The sequence below is a fragment of the Sus scrofa genome, unplaced genomic scaffold, assembly GCF_000003025.6.
Source record: "Sus scrofa isolate TJ Tabasco breed Duroc unplaced genomic scaffold, Sscrofa11.1 Contig621, whole genome shotgun sequence".
In the NCBI taxonomy this organism is placed as follows: Eukaryota; Metazoa; Chordata; class Mammalia; order Artiodactyla; family Suidae; genus Sus; species Sus scrofa.
Genome location: NW_018085268.1, coordinates 338,505 through 353,404, shown reverse-complemented (window position 1 = coordinate 353,404; position 14,900 = coordinate 338,505). Strand labels below are relative to the sequence as shown.

At 41.5% G+C, this 14,900-nt stretch overlaps 2 pseudogenes; both read right to left on the bottom strand.

Annotated features, from left to right (window-relative positions):
• Positions 1-7,729: 7,729 nt before the first annotated feature.
• On the bottom strand, positions 7,730-9,114 carry LOC100621627 (annotated as a pseudogene).
• Positions 9,115-11,665: 2,551 nt separating this feature from the next.
• LOC110259003 lies at positions 11,666-12,593 on the bottom strand (annotated as a pseudogene).
• Between the last annotated feature and the right edge of the window lie 2,307 nt (positions 12,594-14,900).

Below are 14,900 nucleotides of genomic sequence, written 5' to 3'. Positions count from 1 at the left end.
GCGGAACATGTGGCGAGCCCACTGGTCAGTGTGCCATCACATGAGAAGGGGCCCACTCTTCAAAAAAAAATATATGAGACGGGGCATCAGCCCCTGAGCCCTTTACCTGGAAGCTCTTGCTTTCAGGGGAGGGGCTATGACCAAGCTGATTATCCCAGGAGGCCTGGCTTGTCCCACTGCCCTCATTCCACCCCCTCCATGTGTCCAGTGGCCCCTCGGAGAGCTGTGTATCACAGTTGTGCTCTGTTCCTGCCACAGGCCACCGCAGAGCTTCTGCATGTGCCAACACTAGAGATCTTCATCATTACTTCAGGGCCATGTAGTGGCTGTGTAACTCATATTATGGTCCACATGTTTTATTAATGTTCTTTTTTTGACACTCAGGTCTTTCCATTTGCGTACCCAGAGCCCGGGGGAGCCCCAGTCCCTGCTCTCCCATGTGGAGGTGCTGTCAGTCACCTCTGTCTGTGGTTATATAGGGTTTTGGTGGTGCCAATGACCCTAGGCACTCTCTGAGGCCTGACCCTCAGACCCCTCTCAGCTGTGACCTGAAAACGCTGAAGGAGAAATGCTTGCTGCCATGGCTTTTGCTTTCATCTGCATATCATTTAGGAGTGAGGTCAATATGCATATTTTATCTCTCCTCCCTTTGCATTGTGACCTACAGGTCACATCATTTCCCATTCTTGCCTTTAAGAAGTTGATTGGGGGGAGTTTCCCGTCGTGGCGCAGTGGTTAACGAATCCCGACTAGGAACCATGAGGTTGCATTCGGTCCCTCCTTGCTCAGTGGGTTAACGCCGTGAGCTGTGGGTAGGTTGCAGACACGGCTCGGATCCCGCGTTGCTGTGGCTCTGGCGTAGGCCGGTGGCTACAGCTCCGATTCAACCTAGCCTGGGAACCTCCATATGCCGCGGGAGCGGCCCAAGAAATAGCAACAACAGCAACACAACAACAAAGACAAAAAAGACAAAAGACAAAAAAAAAAAAAAAGTTGATTGGTAGAAATTCCTCATTCATTAAGGGCATTAGAAGTGCAAAAGTTTTTTCAGTTTCATATTTTCTTTGACTTCAGTGAGGGTTCCCCCCATGTCAAACTTCATTTCCATGTGTTTGAATCTGTCCCTTTTTATAAGCGGTGTCCAGGATTTTTTCAGACTTAGCAAGGCTTTTCCTACTTATGGTGGCCTTTCAGTAAGCTTTATTTGTCTTCTTAGCTGCCATGACCAGCCCCTCTTTAACATTTTTACAGGTTTTCTAGCTATTCTTACTTAGTTAATCTAGATGTGAACTTTTGAAGCAGGCCACATAGGTCTTGAAACAACTAGCACATTTCCCCTGGGCTCCATTGTATCATCCACTCAGGTAGAGGCAGGTCTATGGAGGAATTGACCTGGAGGTGGACACTGGTGGTGGTGGGCTTGAGGGATTCCTGCTTAGTCCTGGAGTGGTGTTGGCTAGCTGGGCACACAGTCCCATTGCTACAGAGACAGGTGAGTTTGAGTTTGGGGAGCCCCTGTAATTTCCCTGACACCAAGAACCTCCTAAAGAATAGCAACCTGGGAGTTCCCATTATGGCTGAGTAGAAACAAACCTGACTTGTATCCATGAGGACGCACACTTGATAAGGGTTGATCATTGGGTTAAGGATCTGGCAGTTCTGTAAGTTGTTGTGTAGGTTGCAGACATGGCTGTGGCTGTGGCATAGACTGCGGGCTCCAGCTCTGACTCTACCCCTAGCGTGGGAACTTCCACATGCCACACATGAGCCCCTAAAAAAATAAAGTTAAAAAAAAAAAGAATAGAAACATGAAGAAGGCCACTGGTGTCCCATGCCAGCCCCCTTGTGCTGGTGGCCAAGATTACAGCAATGTCACCTGATATAGGTATCCCCTGTAGCTCCACCACCCACAGTGGCACATCTGTGCATGCGACCACATATGTGCTGTGTGTGTGTGTGTGTGTGTGTGTGTGTGTGTGTGTGCGCGCGTGTGCGTGTGTGTCTGGGCACTTGGCTTCTCCTCTGGACCCAGCCCACCCACCTCACACAAGCTTCTCATTACTGTTACCCACAGCATGGGTTGAAGCAGGTGTGGCTGCTCCCTAGTCTTCCCCCTCTTGCCTAGGGATGTACTAAAGGTACAGAGGGGTGTGGGCACTGGCTCCAGGACTGCCCAGGATTGTAGGAATCCACAGCCCTTTCCATCACCCAGCTTCCTGGCTAGTGGGGCTCAGAGATGGAGGCCTCATGAGGGAAGTGCAGCTCTGTATGGTCCAGGTGGCATGGCTGCCCAGGCCCCAGGACTTGAGTGGCTGTGGATCCTGGAATATCAACTCACTACCTCTTCCCCCAAGGGTGCCAGCTGCCTCCCCCACACTGGAAAGGAAACAGAGGAGAACTGGGGCTGACCATGGCCATGTGGTTTATCCTGCTCAGTCAGCCCTCCTGCCTTGGTTCTTGCCCTTTAACTGGTAGCCTGGCCCAAGCACAGCTGCCACACAGGCTTGGAGACCCCACTGACTATGCCCACTGTGTCATGCCCTGCTCAAGAGAGTGTCTGAGGGGGCCCTGCTCCCACTCCCCTGTTCCAGTTTTCTCTCACAAGTTCAGGGTGGGCAGGGTGGCTTCTGTTCTAGTCCCTGTGCCCTGGACAGCTCCTGAACACAGAGCACAGGCATCAGAATGAAATCAGTTTAAACATGTGGTGGCTGGGAAAGCATCAGTTCTAAAGAATGCCCGTGGTTAACAATGTTTGTGCTGTGCATGTAAAATGTCAAGGGGTAGATCTCCTGCTTATGCCACAGTGAAATAAAGAAAAGTGAGGCAAACATGATGTAAAGTAAGACAGTGACAATAAACCCACTATGTCAGTAACTAAACTAACTGTAAAAGGCCCACACTTACTAGTAGCGATTTTAAGTGAGATAAATTAAGTTTTACTTAAAAGCATTACAGCCAGAGTTTCTCATGGGGTTAAGGATCCTGCGTTGTCAGTCCAGTCGCTCAGGGTGCTGCTGCGGCATGGGTTCAGTCCTTGGCCCAGGAACTTCTGTATGCCGTAAATGTGGCCAAAAAAGAAAAAAAGAATGAAAGAAAGAAAGGAAGAAGGAAGGAGGGAGGAGGGAGGGAGGGGGAGGAAGGAAGGAAGGAAGGAAGGAAGGAAAGAAAGAAAGAAAGAAAGAAGAAAGAAAAGAAAGAAAGAAAGAAAGAAAGAAAAAAGAAAGAAAAGAAGAAAAGAGAAAGAAAGAGAAAGAAAGGAAGAAAAGAAAAGAAAGAGAGAGAAAGAAAGAAAGAAAGCAGAAAAGAAAGAGAAAGAAAAGAAAGAAGGAAAGAAAGAAAGAGACAAAGAAAGAAAGAAAGAAAGAAAGGAAGAAAGAAAGAAAGATAGAAAGAAAGAGACAAAGAAAGAAAGAAAGATAGAAAGAAATCAGAAAGGAAAGAGAAAGAAAAGAAAGAAAACAGGAAAAGAAAGAAGAAAGAAAGAGACAAAGAAAGAAAGAAAGAAAGAGAACGAAACATTTCAGAATCACATGTGTAGGGAGATCCTTTTGTAGCTCAGCAGGTTAAGAACCCAACCAGTATTCATGAGGATGCGGGTTTGATCCCTGGCCACACTCAGTGGTTAAGATCCCTGAGGGGGAGGGAGTGGGAGGGATCGGGAGCTTGGGCTTATCAGACACAACTTAGAATAGATTTACAAGGAGATCCTGCTGAATAGCATGAGAACTATGTCTAGATATCATGTTGCAACAGAAGAAAGGGTGGGGGAAAAATGTAATTGTAATGTATACATGTAAGGATAACCCTGACCCCCTTGCTGTACAGTGGGAAAATAAAAAAATATATATATATATTAAAAAAAAAAAAAAAAAGATCCCTGCATTGCCACAAGCTGTGGCATATGTTGCGATGTGGTTCGGATCTGGCATTGGGTGTGGCTATGCTGTAGGTCAGCATCTGCAGCTCCAAATGGACCCCTAGCCTGGGAACTTCAACATTCCACAGGTGTGACCCTAAAAAGACAAAAAAAACAAAAGCAAAACAAAATGCATGTATAGCCAAAAATCCAGAAGTTTAGTGGGGAGTGCCCTCTTGGGTACCTCAGACCCAGAACACAGTGACTGCCTGTTGTGGCCTCAATACTTCCTTGTTGATGGTTTAAAATAACCCCACAGATTGGAAACAAAGACTCATCTCTCAATAGTTCACTGGTCTATGCAGAACTCATAATGGGAAATAGAATACTTAGTGACTACATCTACAGGCATGTGGGATGCAGCTTGGGTAGATTTCAGAGAAGAGTGGAATCAGTCTGTTTGAACCAAGTGATAGGAGACCCTGCAAGTCTCGAGCAGGTCATGGAAAAATGGGGCTGGATACAGATTGGGCTGAGCCAAGGGTAGGAGTACAGTTTTGAGGAAGCACCAGGAAGGTGTGTGGGCAAGCGCACATCTCAGTGACCTGGCAGTGGGGAAATTCCCAGAGCCAGGGTGGAGCCAAGGCACTGCCTGCTTGCCTGAGCCTTCAGAGCTCTCCCTGGGGGTCCACTAGACACACCCTCACTGCTGGTTTCCACTGAGCTCACCAAGTGTGTGGGAGGCTTGTCATGGGCAGAAAGCCATCTGTGGTCCTGGCTCCTGGCTCTGTGGATGTGCACCAGTGATGCCTGCCAGGTCACCAGATGCCATGTAATTCTGGAGAGAGTGAGGACATTCTGGGGGCCTCTGCAGGGCAGGTGAGTTTTCAGCCACAAACAGGCCTGTGCCCCACTCTCTTCTGTCCAGCCCAGTCCCTGCAGAGGCACCAGGCTCTCCATCCCTCTGTGTACTCTGCCCATGTGGACCTCCATGTGTGGCAGTGCTGGCTCTGCCAACCAGCACCTGGAGACTGGCCAAACTCCACTCTCCTGACTGCTCCCAGCTTGGGCAGGCCAGAAGGTTCTGAGGAGATGCCAGCCAGGATGCCTCCAGTTCACCGCATTGTATGACCATCTACCACTTCTGATTTTCTGATCCCTACAGTGTTGAAAGTGCCAATGAAAACCAAAGGAACTCCACTGCCCCACACCAAAACTCTGAGGATAGCATAGCTCCTGGAAGGTGACAGTTACTTCTGTGTCCAGTTACTTCTCTGCAGCTGGTCAGTATAAGTCCCACCCCAGGTCACACTGCAAAGTGACAGAGTCACAAAGGAAGACCTCCTTTGACATGACTTCTATCTCTCTCTCTCTGTTCATCTGGGTCTCTCTGTCTCCCTTGAACTTCACCAGTTCCTGGACTGAGTACAGGTCCCTCACTCTGGCCTTAAAGCCTGTGTCATCTGGTTTTGGGGGCACATCCAGAGTCACCGTCTGTTCCCATCTGTGGATCCAGCCACACTATGATCACTACAGACAGACTAGCCTGTGTTGTAAGTGACATTGGCCACCACATCTGAGGTCTCTTTGGACAGCATGTGAGTTAGGTCCCATCTCTGTCCCTGGCCTTTCCCTGGGGTGGGAGTGACACAGCAAGTCTGCTCTTTCTGCCCCCTGCAAAGCAGCTCTGAGAATCCCAGCTGCTTCCAAGGCAAGAAAATGCGGACAGACTGGGAGAGAAGAAATCACAGTCCTCATCGGCAGAGGACATCAATGACTAGAAAATCTCAGGGAAGTAAGGAAAACACTAGGAGAACAGCGGGCTCAGCAAGCACACATGACAGGCCACAGGCTTCTCCATGCCACAACACCACGTGGAAACCAAATGAAGACACCACACCAGATATTGTCACACCTCAGAAAATAAGGTACTTAGGCATGAACATTATGCAATGTGCATAGGACTGCATGCTGAAATTACAATCATAACAGAGCTGTGTAATCAGAATCCAGATTAAATAGCAATAACAATTAAAAAAACAAACTAAAACATTATTGGGACCCCAGAGGGATCCTTTATTCTTCTTTCTACCCTGAACTGTTCCCTTACATATACACACACCTTCATACACTCATGAAGGAGTGTATGAGGGAGGGAGGATTTATGTGGGATTATATTGATTTTATGGATCAACACACATACACACACATAACATTCTGGCTTCTATTAACATAAGTCATTTTCAACTGTTTTTGTTATTTTATATAAAGGAAATCCTATATATTAGTTTTGGTTTTGTCTGGGTTATTTTACTTAACGTAATACATATTGTAATATGTACTTCTAGATTGTTCATTCTCTAGTATCTTATTCTATTTTTTTAAATTGTCCAATTAAGCTTTTAAAATATCTTGTAGTTATCACTTTGTGTGTTCTGTTTAAAAAATTGTACATGTTCCAATACCACAAAGATTTGCCACCATGTTGTCCTCTAAAATGTCTAAGTTGGCATTTCACATTAGGCTGTTTAGTCTGGGTATAATTGATTCTGTACAGGATATTGTGTAGATGTCCAGTTCTTTTATGCTTTTCTCAAATTAAACATGCAAATTACCTAATACCATTTACTGAAAATACGCGTTCTTCTCTTTTGGAGAATAGCATAAGTCAGGTAACAGCAGATGAGTGGATGGATCATTTTCTGGAATTACTTACTTCATTGATTGGTCTGTCCTCACAAAAGTGTTTTCTTCATTACTAAATCTGTATAATAGGCCAAGGTATCTGGCCATGTAGCATGTGACTTTTTAAAATGTATTCTCTTTCTTCAAGGTTATTTTTGCTATTTTTTGTGCTTTACTTTCTGAATCAATTTTACCATGAGGCTTCAAAGTTCTGCAAGGAAGGAGAAAGAAAAAAGAAGGAAGGAAAGGAGGGAGGAAGAAAAGAAACAGGAAGAAATGGCAGGAGAGAGAGGAAAGGCGGGAGGGAGGATTTATGTGGGCTTATATTGATTTTATGGATCAACCTGAAGATTTTAGACTTTGCTGCAGTGATAAATCTCCCACTCATGGACAAATTTGGTATCGGTTTTCACTTATTTACTTATTTTACAATTGTCAAATTTTTCATGGGTTCCCTGCTGGCTTAATGGGTTAAGGATTTGGTGCCACTGTTGTAGTGTGGGTTCAATCCCAGGATACTTCCGCATGCTGGGAATAAATAATCAAATAAATAAATAAATAAATAAGGTGTTAAATTTTTATACCTGTGATGGCTTAGATCTTTTTTGTTATATTTATTCCTAATTTAGGTTTCTTTTTTGTGGTTTTATAATTGTTACAATCTTTCAATTTTATTTTCTAATTGCTGTGAGTAGGATGTAGAAATAAAGTTGATTTTTCTAAAGTTTTGTATCCAGTAACTTCACTTAATTCACTCATTATTTTTCGTACATTATGTATAGATCTTTCACTGTGTAGTTAATCATAATATTTACCAATTTTTTAAAATGTCAGTTTCTAATTTCTTTTTTTTTTGTACCTTTATTTCGTTATCATGGTGAAATAATTACTATGTCCAAATATATTCTGACTATTAATGGAGAGACTGGATCTCCTAGTCCTGGGATCATTTTCAAAGGAGTAGATTACAGTGTTTCAGTGTTGCATTAGATATTTTATGTAGATATTTTTGTTGTTGTTTTGAGGTTGAATAGTGTAATGTTAACATCCAAGTAAAACAAATAATTACCTCTGTGGCAGCTCATTAACAACTGGTAACAAAGGGCAGTCATTGCACCAGAGCTTAAAAAAAAGATCCATACAACTGGGGACCCCTCCACAAGGGGATGCAAGTGGTACTCATATTACCAACAGTCACCCCAAGAAATGCAAGCAGCCATATCCACCCTCCTGCAGGGTGAAAATTCACTATACTTGTAATGTAGATAAGCTACATTGTCACTGGAGCTTTGGATCCAGCCATCCTCCCAGACATGGTAGAGGTTGACCAAGCCTCCTGAGTAGGCATCACTTTAGCTGGCTTAATAGGTGGCTTGACTGGCCATATCATAAGCCCGTTCCACCTCCAGGTCATAGGAGTAACCCATGAACCCATAAGCATGCACAGATCTAGAACCTACAGAGAAGTCCACCCCCAGATCCAGTTTCCTTCACTGTCCATATAGTAGAGGCCAGGGCCTCTCTTACCCCAAACACAGATCATGGTGCCCATGGACAGCCCCATGCCTTTATACTGATACACCATGTTGGCAAGCAGCTTGGAGGCAGCTGCTACTGAGATGCATCCCTTGTTTTGAAGCTCATAGATTCATCACTGCTGAGCCAGGAACCTGCAATTCACTGCACCTACAGCCCCAGTGGCCAGCAGGTACAGGCTGATCTCTATCACATTTTTGACTGTCTGGGAGGCAATGTAGGCAACTGCCATGTCCCAGGAGTCTGCTGCAACAATGACTCCAAGGAGAATCTTGAAGGCCAGGATGGTGGTATGGTGAAGCATTTTGATTCTCGGCTCTTCTGGGACACCCCCACTGGGCACTACCAGGCTCAGTCCATTGCCAGGGTACCCTGGACCAAGGTCCGGCAGATCCACATGATCCCCTTGTCTGTAAAACTGGTCCTGGTTCATGGCGAGTGGCATCTCTAACATGCTGGCCAGCAGCTTGTTTAGAAAAATCCAATGATACACTATATTTATATAATATAAATATATAATATAATGTATATATATATATATATATATATATATATATAATGTAAATATAATGTATTTTCACTATCCTAAAAATTCTCTGAGTTCTGCTTATTCACCATCTCCCTAGATGTAGAAATTTGTATGTAATTATTTATAAAATTGTTTTTGTCTTTTCTAGCCTGCTAGACAGCTTATTACAAATGGATATTGAATTTTATTATTAACCTATTCTAATGTATAATGATTTTAATTACATTGATTGATTTCTAAGTGTGAGATCAACCTGTTATTCTTGGTTACATATGGTACCCCTTTGAGTGTATCAAAAATTCTTAAAATAAAAAAATGTAACATACAAAGTATTGGTGTCTTAAGAGTACAGCTCAGTATATTTCATATTTGTATATATTGGTGTAACTTATAGAGAGTCTTGTATCTTTCACTTATTGTATCCATTTATTTTTCTCCTTCTTCTTCCCCTTCACATTCTTCTCCCCCCTGCCATTACCTCCTTTCCCTCACTTCTTATAGAACACATTGTGTGAGTGCTGAATGTGCCGTTATGTATTGATCCATAATATCTGGGCTGTTTTTTACCTCCCATCTATAATGAATACATGTGCCAAGACAAGCTATTAACTTATCCTCAAGTAGACCTAATCACTCAGGAATGGAATTGCTGCATCACAGAGAAGGCACAATTAAAATTTAGTATTTACTGCCCTTATTTTTCCAAAGTTTTTATAGCAACATATATATGGTCCATAAACAACTGAAAGTTTTAGTTTCTTTATGTTCATATAAAATTTTGAATTGTTTGAAGTAATTTTTCAGTAAAACTCAAAAGCGAAAAGCTATCCTGGTGGGTGTATAGTGATATCATATTATAATCTTAAATTGCACTTAGCTAATAATGAATAATTTTTGAAACATATTTATGCATTTTTTGGATATTATGACACACTCTTTTGTGAAGTGTTTTGTCAGGCATCTTGCCTTTTTTTTTCCCTTAATAAGTTGACTTTCTGGATCATACTGATTTTAGAAATTAGGCAACCTGTTGTCTTTTTGTTTCATTTTTTACAAATTACTGATACCAGTACTTTGTAGGGTGCAAGTGTACCAAATATACTCCCCCAGGATTTCCTTTTCACTCTCCTATGGTGTATTTTGATAAAAAGAAGTTTTAATTTTGGAAAGTGATGTTATCCATTTTTTGGTGTTATAATTTTTGCACCCCATTTTGGAAAATTTGGCTTGTCCCAAATAATAAAGATGTTAGTTTTGTTTTTCTTCCAGGGACTTTGTGACTGTAGCTTGCACATATCTATTTATGACACATCTCAATTAATGTTTACATATATTGCAAGTAAATGACAATGGTCCATGTTTTACATAGGAAACCTAATTGGACAAGGTCGATTTACTGAGAATCTCTTCTTTCCTTGTTATATTGCTGTGGAGCTTTTGTTTGAAATTATACAGGTGAGTCTGTTAATTGAATTTACTTTCTTTTGTTTTATTGTTTTTTTCTGTCCATATGTGCATTGATGACACAAATGTTAAAATAATCTAGCCTTATTTAAGGACCTGATATCTGCTATTGGAAGTCCTCTGGAATCCTTCTTCTACTAACATATTGTCCTGACTGTTCTTGATCATTTCCATTTCCATGTAAATTTTAATACTAACTTGAGTATTAAAATGTGGAATTCTGATTGTTATTGCATTAAGTATATGGGGTAATTTAGGCACAAATTACCTCATCATGTTTATTTCCTCCAGCCAAATGTATATTGCTGCATGCATGTCTTCTTTACTAATTCACTAGTGTTTCCATAGGTCCTAACAATGAAGTCACACAAGTTGTTCCCATGTAATTAATTATTTAAAATTGTGTTTTTTAACCTGTTTTATGCTAGTATTATAGCAAAATATTGTGTTTTTGTATGCTGAACTTATATCTAGCAATGTTGCAAAATTCACTTTCCTCATGCGAGAAATTCTTGTAAATTCTTTTGGACTTTTAATTAGTACAGTTAAACCACTTGCAAACAGTTACACTTTTTTTTTCTTGTTAAGGCTGCACTTGTGGCACATTGAATTGTCCCAGGCTAGGGGTCAAATCAGAGCTGCAGTTGACAGCCTACACCACAGCCACAGCAACACTGGATCCTTAACCCACTGAGTGAGGCCAGAGCTCCAACCCACATCCTCCTGGAGACAATGTCATGTTCTTAACACACTGAGCCACAATGGAAACACTGAAAAGAGTAACGCTTTTATTTCTGTATCCCTATATTTATAAATGTTCACATACCATAATTTATAAGAAATCCAAGATGCCACCAACACAGAGGAGAGAGGGTTAAATTGTCACTAGGCAGATTTTTTTTTGTCTTTTTGCCATTTCTAGGGCTGCTCCTGTGGCATATGGAGGTTCCCAGGCTAGGGATCTAATCAGAGCTGTAGCTGCTGGCCTACACCAGAGCCACAGCAACACGGGATCCAAGCCACATCTGCGACCTACACCGCAGCTCATGGCAATGCCGGATCCTTAACCCACTGAGCAAGGCCAGGGATTGAACCTGCAACCTCGTGGTTCTTAGTTGGATTTGTTAAGCACTGAGTCACAATGGGAACTCCCAGGCAGACATTTTTGATATAGTATTCATTGCTATATAAATGCTCAGGACAAAGAACAGTACTGCCATCCTCTATGTGTCAGTACACCAGTGTGATGGGCACTAGTATTGAAATGTTGGCTAACACACAAAAAACATTTATTAAAACACGTAAGAATGCCTTTTTAGAAAGATTATTTAGTGATATATGCAGTTAAAAAAAAAGGATAGCCTTCAATTGCCAACAATCTACTTGGCAATGTGAAAACAGTGATCTGGACTTTAGTCTCTCGCACTGAAACTTGAGGCAAATCAAAGTTGATAACTGGAGGGATCATCACTACTTGAATATCTATAAATTGAAAACAAGAAATTCTGCCTGCTTTTGACAAATGACTGCCTTCTAATTGTTTATCACATATAATAATTTTCTATAATCAAATGCATTATATGCACATTCTATATTTAATTTTGTATAGGGTGTTTGTGCAGGTTTTTCCATATCCTATGCAGAGAACCCTTTTCTTCTTTGTTCCTCAAGCTGTAGATCATAGAATTCACCATGGGGAAAACCAAAGTGTAAAATGCAGAGGCCATTTTATCAGTATCAAAGGAGTGACTGGACTTGGGCTGCATGTACATAAAGGATAGAGTTGCTTCCACTATCAGGTGCGATCCACAGGTGGAGAACGTCTTGTGTCTTCCCTGTGCGGTGTTCATCCTGAGGCTGGACTTAAGGATCAGTATGTAGGACACAGGACTATCAGAAGAGATGAAACCAAATTAAATGCTGAACAGGTCAGTGTGAACAGCTTGATTTCCCATGTGCTTGAGCATAGCAAAGTTTACAAGGGGAGACTGTCACAGTAGAAATGACATCATAGTCACAAAAGGATGAAACAAATATCTGTATGGTGATTATCAGAGAAACAAAGGCACTGTAAAGATAGGGGACTGCTACCAGCACCCACCATACTCTTTGTGACATAACTGCTGTGTAGAGCAGAGTGTGGCAAATGGCCACATAGCGGTCATAGGCCATTGCTGACAGAATGAAAAGTTCACTAATGATGAACAAAATGAAGAAAGTCAGCTGTGTAGCACACCAATGATAGGAGATTGTATTTCAATCAGCTACAAAGTTTACCAAAATTTTGGGTCCCACAGTCATTGAATAACCAAAATCAATGTAAGCCAGGTATATGAGAAAGAATTACACAGGTGTCTGTAGATGCAAGCCCACCTTGGGGAGAATGATCATGCCCAAGCTGCCCACCACTGATATGGCATAGATGAGGAAGAACAGTCCAAAGAAGGGAGCCTGAAGCTCACGAAGCTCTGTGATTCCCATGAGGATGAAGTCATTTAGCACAGTTTGATTTTTTTTGTCCATCCAAGCCATTAAGGACAATAACTGTGGGAAGAACCATTGGAAAAGACATTGCATTTCATGAGATCTCATCTGTTAAAAGTTTATTATGCAAAGCCATTGCACATAAGATAAATAACAATCATTTTAGATAGAGTGATTTAAATCAAGATTCATGGATTTCCTGTTGGGCTCAGTTGTAACAAACTCAACTAGTATGCATGAGGACATGGGTTTGATCCCCGGCCTTGCTCAGTCTGCTAAGGGTCTGGTGTTGCTGTGAGCTGTGGTACAGGCCGCCAGCTGCAGCTCCAATTGGACCCCTAGCCTGGGAACTTCCACATGCTATGGGTGTGGCCCTAAAACTCAAATAGATAGATAAATAAATAAATAAATAAATAAATAAAAACAAGACTCACCTCCAGTATAGAACCTGGAGCCAAATTTAGAAACCACTGCAACCTTGTTATGTCCTGGTTCTCATTACAAGGTCTATACAGACTCTCTACAGTTTTGTCAACAATATATCTTTAGAAATATATGGCCAGAATGGAAATGCTGATGTTTTTAAAAATGTTTTTTATTTAAAAGAAATAATTGGGAGTTTCCTGTGGGGCTAGCAAGTTAAGGCACTAGCATTGTCACTGCTGTGTCTCTGGTCACTGTGGTGCTGCAGTTTATCCAAACAGTTTATCTGGCCCTGTGAACTTCCATACACCATGGCTGTGGCCAAAAAAAAGGGGGTTCAATCTAGATGTCCAAGTCCAAAATAAGTAAATAAATAAATGAACAAGAAAACATGTAATTAGTTAAAGTGTAACAATTTTTAGAAAGAATTAAAATAAGAAGTATTAGCCCTCTGCTTCTTGCCCTTGCAACTTTGGTCTCTGTCTCCAAAGAAAATCATTGATAAGCTCATTTAATAAACTTTGATTTACTTGCCTTCATTATAACTCTACATAACTAAATATTATTTTATTCCACTATTTGTGTCATTTTTAAAATTGTGCTCTCATCCAACTATGTTTTTGTGAATTTAAATGTTATTTAATGATTTTTATGATAGAAGGTAATTTAGCTACCTTGCAGTAGACCTTAACATGCCCACTTTATTTCACAGAAATGTATTTCACTTCCTCTAAAAGAGTGTATATGAGTTCCAGCATTGTGTGCTGATTTTTGAAGTTTCTGATCTTTTTCCTCTTTTGCGTATCAGGTAAGCCTTACATCTATAATTTATTCAGTCTGAAAAAGGACAACAGGCAGGCCCTCCAACACTTGCCATGACTGTGGTTATATTTTCCTAGCACACTTCATGAAAAGCAAAAACTTATTAAAACATGTCACTAACGAACCACATAAAATTGTCCAGTAAACTATTATGAATGTACTTATCTAACACACAGAAACATCGCTCTAAAGTATAGAATGCTATTTCTGGGGAATTCCTGTTGTGGCGCAGTGGTTAACGAATCCAACTAGGAACCATGAGGTTGCAGGTTCGGTCTCTGGCCTTGCTCAGCGGGTTAAGGATCCAATGTTGCCATGAGCTGTGGTGTAGGTTGCAGATGCGGCTCGGATCCTGCGTTGCTGTATCTCTGGTGTAGGCTGGCAGCTACAGCTCCGATTAGACCCCTAGCTTGGGAAACTCCATATGCCTCGGGAGTGGCCCTAGAAAAGGCAAAAAGACACACACGCAAAAAAAAATAAAGTATAGAATGTTATTTCAAATGCCTCAGGGGCTGGAAAATGATATCATTGTATGAAGTATAAACATGAAAAAGAGAGGAAATAATAAGAAACAAGCAGAAGTAGCTATTGCCTGATTCATTTGAAGTATTCAAGTTTTACTTGATTAAATATACAGGGACAGGACAACAGATTGTTTGATCCAGATTAAGTCAACTGGACATGACCTTCATACAAATAAGGAATACTTACTATATTTTGATTTGAAAGCTATTCTTATGCCTTTGATTCATCTTCCATCAGGGCTACCTACATCCCATGTTTTGAATGAACCCATTTTAAGTTAAGGAGCATCTTAACATCTACTTTCCTAACTCATCTTTCCTTCAATTTATTAAAAGTCAGGTGCTTCTAAACTTTTATGAAAAATAATTATACAGGGAGTTCCCTTCATGGGTCAGCAGTTAACAAAACTGACTATGATCCATGAGGATGCAGGTTGGATCCCTGGCCTTGCTCAGTGAGTTGGTGATCTGGCATTGCCATGAACTGCGGTGTAGGTTGTAGATGTTGTTTGGATCCTGTATTGCTGTGGCTGTGGTGTAGGCTGGCAAATATAGCTCAGATTCGACCCTTATCCTC